Raw genomic sequence first — 10255 nt, 5'->3', positions numbered from 1 at the left:
ATATTTATACGTGTGTATGTTGGGGATGTATTGGTGTTCTCGCTGTGTATGGTGTGTATTCATATGTATAGTTATGTATATAATGTGTCTGTGTGTATATATATTTGTGTATATATATATACATGTGATATAAGAGTTAACGAGTACGGTATGTCGACGAATGATCGAAAAAACGAGATACAGAGAATTATAAAAAAACGTCGGATGAACACACCGACGCGACGAACGCGCGCGCGCGTTCTTCGTCGACGATAAGGAACCGTTGCTTTCCCTCCGTCATCTTCGACGTCCGTTAACCCCGCACCGGCATCGAACAAACACCGCTGTCGTTATATTATATAATAATAATAACAATATTATATTATATCCCGTTCGTGGAAAAACGAAAATGGAAGCGCGTATTCGACACCGGAATCGTTAACGTCCGTTTCGTTTCGGAATGATCCGTCGTCGAATCGAACCGTCGCGTGAAAAATTTCGGAAAAGATGCGTATTGGTATCTCGGCTCGATATCGAGTTGTTCGGATGAGAACGATATCCGTGGAAGACGATAGAGGGTGGTCTCCGTGGCGAAGGAAAGAAAAACGATTTGGCACCGATCGATCGATTGGACGGTGCGCGTTCGAGATTGGATCGTACCGATTTTTCAATAAATACGGATATAAAAGGGTCACTATCGGTGGATCGAAGGAAGAAAAATGATTTGGTACCGATCGATCGATCGGATGGTATACGTTCGAGATCGGATCGTTCCAGTTTTCAAGAGAGATGGCCATAAAACGGTCATAAAACGGTCACTACTGGCGGGTCGAAGAGGACCGAAGGAACACACACGGGGTCATCGATCGCGATGTATTGTTGGTGGACGCGCGAAACGACGCGTTCGGAAAAGGGAACATCGAGAGCGCGCGAACACCTGGAAGAAGGCCACATTCCGAGAGAAGTTGAAAAAAGGGGTTGTGAACGGTGTCGGGTGGTGAAGGATGAAAGAGAGAACGTAGAATCGCGAGGGTGGACAAAGATCATTGTCCACCGGTGAGAGATGATACGCATACGTTGCAGAGTATAGAGGTATATATACCTAAAAAAAAAAAAAAAAAAAACAATTTTTTTGCTCGTGCGTGTATCGTGTCCTCGTGGTGCGTTACGAGATCGGTTTTGCAGGTGTGTCGGTGGTACGTGAACGGTGTACAATGGTGTGTAACCGGGAGAAATCTCAGGAGAGATATGCCCAGGCACGGGTGTACATACGTGTGTGTGTGTATGTCAGGGGCCCTACGATGGTGTGCGATACGGTATCCGTGTGACAGGCGACAAACATATCATCATCGTTGGTGTCGTATTCGTGTGAATAGGATTCGCTACGTAATGGTTCACAAGGTGGTGTGTGCCTCCTAAGGCGAGCAAACGAGAAGAACAATCGGACACGCGAGACCTTGGTACACTGACGTACAAACACGGCTTTCACTAGGAGAAAGAGTAGCGTAATTGAACGGTCGTATACCGTATGGTAAATTTATTTCGAGTACTGAAATAAATGTTAAATCGAATGTTATCTCAAATTTCAATAATTTCCGGTACCAAGTGGTAGGTGGATCTTTCACTACGTCACTATTTCCCCTAGCGGAAGTCGTGTTTGCTCTCGAGTGTACGTGTAGTACGATGCGGGAGGATCGAGTACCACACTGCAAATCAGAGATGTGAGTTTGATCGTCGTTGTAGTCTTCGTCGTAGCCGTGTACCATTTGGAAAGGCCGTTTCAGAGAACGAAGAACGACCTCGCAGCTCTACTCTGGCGACGTGAAAAAATTCACATCTCCGCGGTCGCGCGACACAAGGGAACAAGACAAGGATATCGACGACATCGACAGAGGTTCGTGTTGGTTTTCGGTGCAGTTCAAGAGCACTCTATCGGGGATACGAACGAGACGAATGGTGCGGTGCGATCGATGGATCGTCGTGTTTCGCTATCATCTAAAGGTGCGAAGATGGATGGTGCAAACGTGACCAATACGATGGTGTCGTCGCGAGGTCACGTTTCGAGAAAGCAGGAGCACGTGTCGGACGTCTTTCAGAAGTCTTCGCGTGTTCCCGGTTTTTCGTAACGGTATAGCGACGACCAGAGGTGAGGTGCGAATGGAACGCGGGCAACTACATACCGATGATGCCTAACGAGACTAACGGCAGGGCTTGAAAACTGTTATATGATTTCGGTTTAGGTTCTTGAAACAGTTATGAAGAACTTTTATTCTGAATAACTGTTACGAAGAACCTAAATTTCAAGCTATATAAGTTTCAGTTACGGTTCCTATATCAGCTCCCATATCAGTATTATTTAGGTTTTATAACAGTTCTATAACAGTTATTTTTTAGGTTCTATATCAGTTCTGAATATACTCTATATTCACATCAGTATTATTTAGGTTCTATATAATACTTCAAGGTTCAATAGACTATATTCAGAACTGATGTAGAACCTAAAATATAACTGTTATAGAACTGATATAGAACCTAAACAAAAAACTTATATAGCCTGAAATTTAGGTTGTTCGTAACTCTTTCAATCGGAACTTTTATGTAAGAGTTTGAAATAGTTATTTTCGGAACCGTTTCAAGCCCTGACTAACGGAGAGCGATTGGACCAGAGCAAAAGAGTCGAATCGAAACTCGCGTTGGCCACGAAATTTCTCTCGGCTTACAAGGAACGGTCCCGAGGTGTTACATTCAGATTTTAATTAGTTTCTGCAGAAGGATAGAGATTGTAATATTGAAGCTACTGATACCCCCTTTTGGACGTAGATGGTTAATAATTTATAAGATATTTAACATTGAAGTTTTAAGGGTCACATATGTATGGTAGTATAAGCAAGTTAAATAAATGTAATTCCTACTTTCAACAAATTTAGTACTAATACTTTAAAAGCAAATTTACAATAGTTTATAAAATAAAGACTGAGTACAAAAAAAAAAAATAAAAAGCTGATTAACAGACCCGCCGGGATTCGAATCCGGACACAAGAAACCCTCACAACTTGGACTGGTAGGCAACCACCTTCCCACCTGCGTTATGCGCTTACTTGCTAAACGTGCTAATGCTACCTTACATATGTGACTCTTAAAACTTAAAAATTAAATATCTTATAAACTATTGACCTTCTACCCCCAAAAGGGGGTATCATTAGCTTCAGTCTAAAATCTCCATCGTTATACAAAAGCCTATTAAAATCTGAGCGTAACACCTCGAAACCTTTTCTTGTTACAGACTCCTCTCGATTATTGTATAGCTTGTTCTACACGATTACTGTCCAGGCGTTATCCCCACCACTGGAGGTGGGGCCCGTGAAAAACGAATTTACGAGAGTCTAAAGCATTTCTCCCAATAAGATTATTGTCCCAGCGCGGACCCGAGTTGGGAACAATAATCGAGTAGAGTCTGTAGATTCGGTTCAATTTCTAGGAGAACCAGGAGTGTCGGCGATCGAACGATCGTCCACTATGATCCCGAGGAAAACGTGAAATATGTTCGTGGACGGATGGAAGAAAGCCGCGTGTTCTTCTGGCCTTTCTTTCCGCCAACGTGATTCTTTATCGTGCTAAGGGAGCCGGCGGTGGCGGCACGTGTAACGGCCCACCCCCGATATATTGTATTGTATATTCTCGGGGACTCGGCGAGCAGCGTGGTACTTGATACTTCTTTGATCGTTCGTCCCATAGTGTTCTCTCAACGTGGGTATGCCGGTATGAATCGATTGGTGAGGGTGCGTGGCGTTGCGTGAACCATTACGTTACGAATCTGCGCCACCCGGTGTGGCACGTGCCAAGCTGGCGAGTTCACGTAGCCGTTCGCGTAGCTCCAACGATTGTTCGGATCACCACCTGTCGAAAAGCACACGTAGAGTACATCGTTCGTGCGACCGCCGATCGCGTTTTTTCGTCTCTCATTCCCTTTCATATTCTCCCATGCTCTCTCCCTCTTCCATTCTCTCACGCACATATACACACTCATATACAAACACTCTTTTTTTCTTTTTATTTTCCTTCGAACAGCTCGTACATCGAATGCCCGATCGTAGAAATTCGATGGACGCTCGAGTTCGATCATTGGCAAAGTTTCGATCAAACGTCCTCGACAGCTTTCGAAGCGCCGAATCATTCGAAGCACGTCGATTATTGACACTAGAACTACCATTGACTGTATGATAAGTTAAATTGTGTAATATATTAATACGCGTAGTATAGAATGCCATATAGTTTAGTATAGTATAAAGTGTATAAGAAACTAGAGGTTAACATAAATTATTATGTATAATTACAGACTCTTTCCGATTATTGTCTGGCTTGTTCTATACGATTATTGTCCAGGCGTTATCCCCACCACTGGGGGCCGTGGAACCTGTCAATATACTTTGTTGTCCATCTTTTGTTGCCGAGGCTCGGGCAAGAAAACGAATTGACGAGAGTCTGAAACATTTCTCCCTACATGATTATTGTCCCGGCGCGGACCCGAGTTCGGGACGATAATCGAGAGGAATCTGTACACATTCTTAGGATTTCAATAATTTTCAAATAAATACTCTAAAATCTGTCATTTCGACGGGTTCGGTAGTTCTAGTGTTAAACGACGAATCGAACCGATCGATCTGTTTGGATATATATATAAATATTTTTGTTTGGTTTGTTTTACACGTCTAATACCTTGATCCCTATCACAGGTATCACGACCCAGATAGCACATGACGCCCAATGATGCCTTGAAGACGGCTTAAAGGCGTCCTAGACCTAAAACAGCCGTAAAATCGGCGTCTTCAAGGCGTCATGTGCTACCTGGGGACCTTTTTGCATGCTAATCTCTTACGACTAGAATTATTAACGTACACGCTATTGAATGCGCCCGTATTTCACGGAGAAGAGACACGTGGGCGCGCATACACACACACACATACACACATACTCACACACATACACACTGCCGCCATTATTCGATAGGCGCGCATCCTTTAATATCGTAACGAATACAGAGTGTGTTCAGTCATTTTGCTAACAAGAATACAAACCGATCGACTACGTGGCACTCGCGTCCCGCTCGAAATTTTCGACGAAAATAAAAGAAGAATGTTCCTCTGCTCGATGGACGTGCGATCTTTGGCGACGATCATGCTCGGCCGAAAACTTCGAGCGGGACGATCTCTGGAGGCTGCAGACGTAGTTGGTGGCCGCGTAACACGCACGCGTACGACCACGATACCGAGAAAGAAAAAAAAAAAAAAAAAAAAAAAAAAAAAAAAAAAAAAAAAAAAAAAAAAATAAGAAAAGATGAAGATGAATATGATCGGGGGAGAAAAAACGTCGAGAAAGAAAATCGTTCGATGAGAGCGACAGGGGTTGTGTAAGGTTCGAGAAGGCAAGTGACAGGACACAATATGGGTTCGTTGGGCAATACGATAATGATACGATGACACAAAAGGGGACGTATGTATAGAACGAAACAACCAAAGGAACCAGAGTTTTGACAAAACGGTGCTCGAAGAGAGACGCGTGCGTGTGTAATACAGTATATCGATGGCAGGACAGAGGACTGACGATGCACAAATGCAAGACGAGGACGACAAGTCAAGATATAGAAACCGATACGGAATACTTGTTACGAAACGATCGGGGGACGCGATCGATATGCTCTTACTTCCGGTCTAAGAGTGGTGGTGGTGGGGCTCGGAGTCGATTCGCCGGAACCGTACACCTTCGGATCTTCTTCGAGTGTACGCGAGGTCGAAGGACGAAAATGAAAGTGGAAAGGAGAGAAAAGAGACAAGAGAGACAGAGACGGGTTGAGGAAAGCAGCACGGTCTCGAGAAATAACGATCGAAGAACTCGAGAAAGAAAACGGACGATGTACCAAATGGGCAATGGCGGCGACGTGAATTCTTGGAACGTACCCTCGTGAACAAACTCAGCGTCCGCTAGAGGAAAAAGTGGCGTAAGAGAAAGGCTTGGTGAATTATTTCAACTACTGAAATAAATGTTAAATCGAACGTTAATTTAGTATAAATTTCAGTAATTCCCAATACTAAGTGGTAGGTCTTTCCCTTGTATCATTTTTTCTCCTAACGGAAACCGAGTTTGCTAATGAGGGTACATACATCATTCTATGAATCGTCGTCGACGAGATTTCGAGGACAATCTCGGCGGGGGAATCGTGCCGGAAACTCTCATCGCGATCTATTCTCGTTCGACGACGATTAAACCTTGGTGACACACTTTTTTTTTTTTCACGCCACGTTTCACCGCCCTTGCCCAAGGGTCTCGTCCAAGGCGTCGCCGAAAGCTGACGCGATCCAGGGTCCTTCGTCTAAAGCTGCGTCTACACTATATAGCAAAACAGTGTTATACAACAAATTATTGTATAACCTTGCTATAGAACATGTTTTTTTATAACTTGTTAGAGACAAGTCTGTAACAAGTTTGTATAACATTTCGCGTTTCATTATTAATAATAGCGTCACACTAAATGGAGAACATATATATTGCTGTATAACGCGAAAAATGTTACGTAACATCACGTTGTATAACATTTTTCTTTCTGTTCTTATAACAAGTTTTACAACTTCGCTATATAACATGTTACGTTATATCGTGTAGATGCAGCTTTACTGTCGTGATCGTCGATCGGTCGACTCCTTTCGCAGAAATCAACATCGAACCTCGCCATCGTGATCGGTGCTCGGCAGTCATCCGGCAATTCAATTTCATTTCGTTCTCGTTTAAATACACCTATATTACGTATAGTTGATTCGTACGTTAAACGCGGTAGAGTGTCTCGTGTGATCACGTAATTCTTCGCTGAGCTCTACCGACGTTGTACTAGTAGTAACGGGTAACCTTGTAATCGAGAAGATTTGGAACGATAATAAATAGCGTAACAATGGATAATGGAGCGGCGATGAATGGTCGGGGTGGCGCGACGATCAACGGATCCGTTGAACCGTGCTCTCACGATAAATGGGGACCTCGCGACTTTGGATGAGACCGTTAAGCCCCATTTATACACATCCGTTTCGTGTCCGATCGGTGCCCGAATTTCTTACCGTATTTTTGTATATATTTAGTAGTTTATACTCATCAGAGCCGTGTCCATCGCCATCCGTGGCACCGAAAAAGCCCGATCGCCTGGATCGGACACGGAACGGACACGGAACGGACACGGAACGGACGCAGAACGGATGTGAATAAATGGGCTTTTATTCGTCTATTCTCCAACTTTTCGCGATTCACGTCTCGATTCTCCCCTCCTCCTCTTCGAGGATGATTGCGCGCGTACACCCGCCGCCAAAACCCGCGTTCATCGGTCCGATTGAGTCGTTGTGTACAGCGGCGTTTAACTGGGCAACTTTTGATCGGTCGACTTGAAGTCGTTCGATTAAAAGGTTTATAGTTTACTCTATCAAAGGCTTCGTCGTCCGATTTTTTTTTTATTGGTTATGATGACGTCATTTCTTAGAAGAGAACTGTGTCGAATTGACAACTAAAAATCGTTTCGACTTGATTGAAATCCTGTTTACACGGGCGTTTTCGAACGACTTTGATCGACTCAATCGCCCGACTAAAAATTCCCTAGTGTAAACGCCGCTTAAGCGAATCTCGCTTTCGAAACTACCCCACTGTGATATTAAAAATATATTCAGCGGTTCTTCGATATGCCCGTGGTCTATTTACTATCTACGAGAAAAAAAAAACCTAGATTAAGCGTATAGTCGGAGGGACGAATCGGACTACAGTGATGCCTCGATGAGTGCAACGTACTCGGGTCCGTTTCGGAGCATTCATGGCAAGGCGTAAAGGTTTTCTACCCCTCATAAATTTGTATTTTATATGACCCTCTGCTTAGCTTCTATTTACTTTGTTTTAGAAGCTTGAATAATGCCGTTGTTGGTGTCGCACTCATCGAGGACTCACTGTATTCGTGTGGACACCGACGAGCACGTGTGGATCGGTCGGAGGGCCACGCGTAGAATCACCCAAACGAAAAAAAAAACAAAAAAAAAACGCCCTCACGAACAAGAAAAATCGGTTCGTTCCCAGTTCTATTTATTGCTTTTAAAAACGATTTCGTTATACCGCACGCACTTTCCACGCAAACGAGAAAAGACTTACGCGCGAATAACTATCGGATAGAAATCTTTTTTTTTCCTCCTCCTCCTCCCCCCTTAATCGAACGAAACGAGTCGTTTCTACCCTTCGAGCAAACAGGGAACGTTATTTTTAATCCGTGCCCTTACGCTCCAACTCGCGCGCCACGTTTATACCGGCCTTTGCCTGCCTGCCCGTCCGACGGACAATATTTATTTATCGAGGCATTTTTCCTTTCCTCTCCTTGCAATCCACGTGCATTAAACCAGGGACATCTACCGAAACGTAAAATACCGGTATTTTCGGTTGTACCTACAGTTTTCTAAAGTGTCCGAATATTAATGTAACGTAAAATCGGACACTGTTTTGTTTAAAATAAAAAATATAATAAATGTTATGAACCATATGATTAATGTTCTCATTTTTGTTAAGTAGACCCTTTGTGATAAATTACAACTCGATACGTTCTTTCCCTGTCACGAATAAAATTACAGTTCGACAAAGTAAAAATTGTATAGTGTCCGAATATTAAAGTTACTCACTGTATGTAAGTACGTATGTAAATGGGAATAAACGGTGTCTGTCGGAACGGTCGGCGAAACGGGCGAATCGATTCCGCCGGAAATAATGCCAAGGCCGGAGGAGGGAGCCTCTTCGATACTTCTTTTTTTTTTTTTCGCTCGTCAGCAGTATTCGTTTTTTATCGACGCAACGTTTATAATTGACATCGAACGGAATTGAACGACCCAGGGCAATACGCGCAACCTTCGTTGGCCCTCGACCTTCGTCGTTAACGTTGTTGCAACACACAAAGGGAACACGACCTCGAAGCTATATTATGTCGTAGCTACGTATCTCGACCTTCGTCGGACCACCCGAGGTCTTCTCGTACCTCGTGGCTTAATCGTTTCGTTACGGCAACCATTTACATCCGGTTTCTCGAAACATTGTTCCCCCCCGCCCCCATCGGTCGCGATTAATACGCCTGTTGCGTATATGTATACTGTATGGTGTCCCAAAACAGCTTCGACTCCCGGAACTGAAGGGTTCTTGGAATGATTTGCAACAACTTTTTCCTTAACGAAAATCTTATCCGAGGCTTTGTTAACGAGATATTAACGAAAAACCCCGACCAATCAGAGCGCAAGTTGCCGGCCGAGCTTCCGCGGTAGCGCTTGGACTACCAATCGCAGCACGTACCGAACCCGAAGCTCGGCCAGCAGACTCATCGGTGGTTTTTCATTAATATCTTGTTAACAAAGCCTCGGATCAAATTTTCGCTAAGGAAAATGTTGTTTCAAATCATCTCAGGAATCCCTCGTTCCCGGGAATCGAAACTATTTTGTATACAATCATACACGTCGACTAAAGTACGCGGGAACCGTGTGTGTGTATGTGTGAGTATTCTTTTTTTTTTCTTCATAGAGGAAATGTATCTACGTTGAGCAACTTGTCTTCCGTCCTAAAACGAGAACTACGACCGAATTACACATACGAGCCCGGCCGTCGAGGATACGATTCTCGAACCGAAAACGAGCCAATTTATTTGTTATTTGTTATTTTTCTCGGCCTCTCGACGATGCTCTCCCACTTCCAACGAATGTGATTGTCGTTCTTCGTAAACTCGAACAGCATCGGCGGCACTCATCTTATTATTCCTCTTCCCTTCCCCCCCCCCTCGCCCCAAATTTGCCTGAACGATCGCGCGCAACGTTCTCTATCGCCGTGTACGTATATTGGTCGCAGGGGCGACCGCCGCGATTATTATTAATCTCGAAACGCGTATTTCATACGTGTATCGTCGGTCTTTGACCGTTGCTTCGTTACCTTTACAGACTAATTAATTGTATATCGTTTGATAGGTGTGTGCAGTAGCATCGTTCCGAGTCGGGTATCGGCTCGTTTATACGTGTACAAATGATACGAATAACGGTTGGGTACACACGTCGAGGTGTACCCTTTCTACGCGCGACGAACCGTCGAAAGTACAATCGAATTCTCTAATAACCAGTGTAACGAACCGTAGTAATAATCTAAGTAACTCTTAACGGGATACCATAGACTAGATCGTTTTGCAATATCATTTCCCGCCCTAACTTATTCGTTCCCTCGTCGATCGAACCGAAACGAT

This window comes from Dufourea novaeangliae, unplaced genomic scaffold, assembly GCF_001272555.1.
Source record: "Dufourea novaeangliae isolate 0120121106 unplaced genomic scaffold, ASM127255v1 scaffold439, whole genome shotgun sequence".
Taxonomy (NCBI): Eukaryota; Metazoa; Arthropoda; class Insecta; order Hymenoptera; family Halictidae; genus Dufourea; species Dufourea novaeangliae.
The sequence above is the reverse complement of the archived record's forward strand: the minus strand, read 5'-3'. Positions refer to the sequence as shown.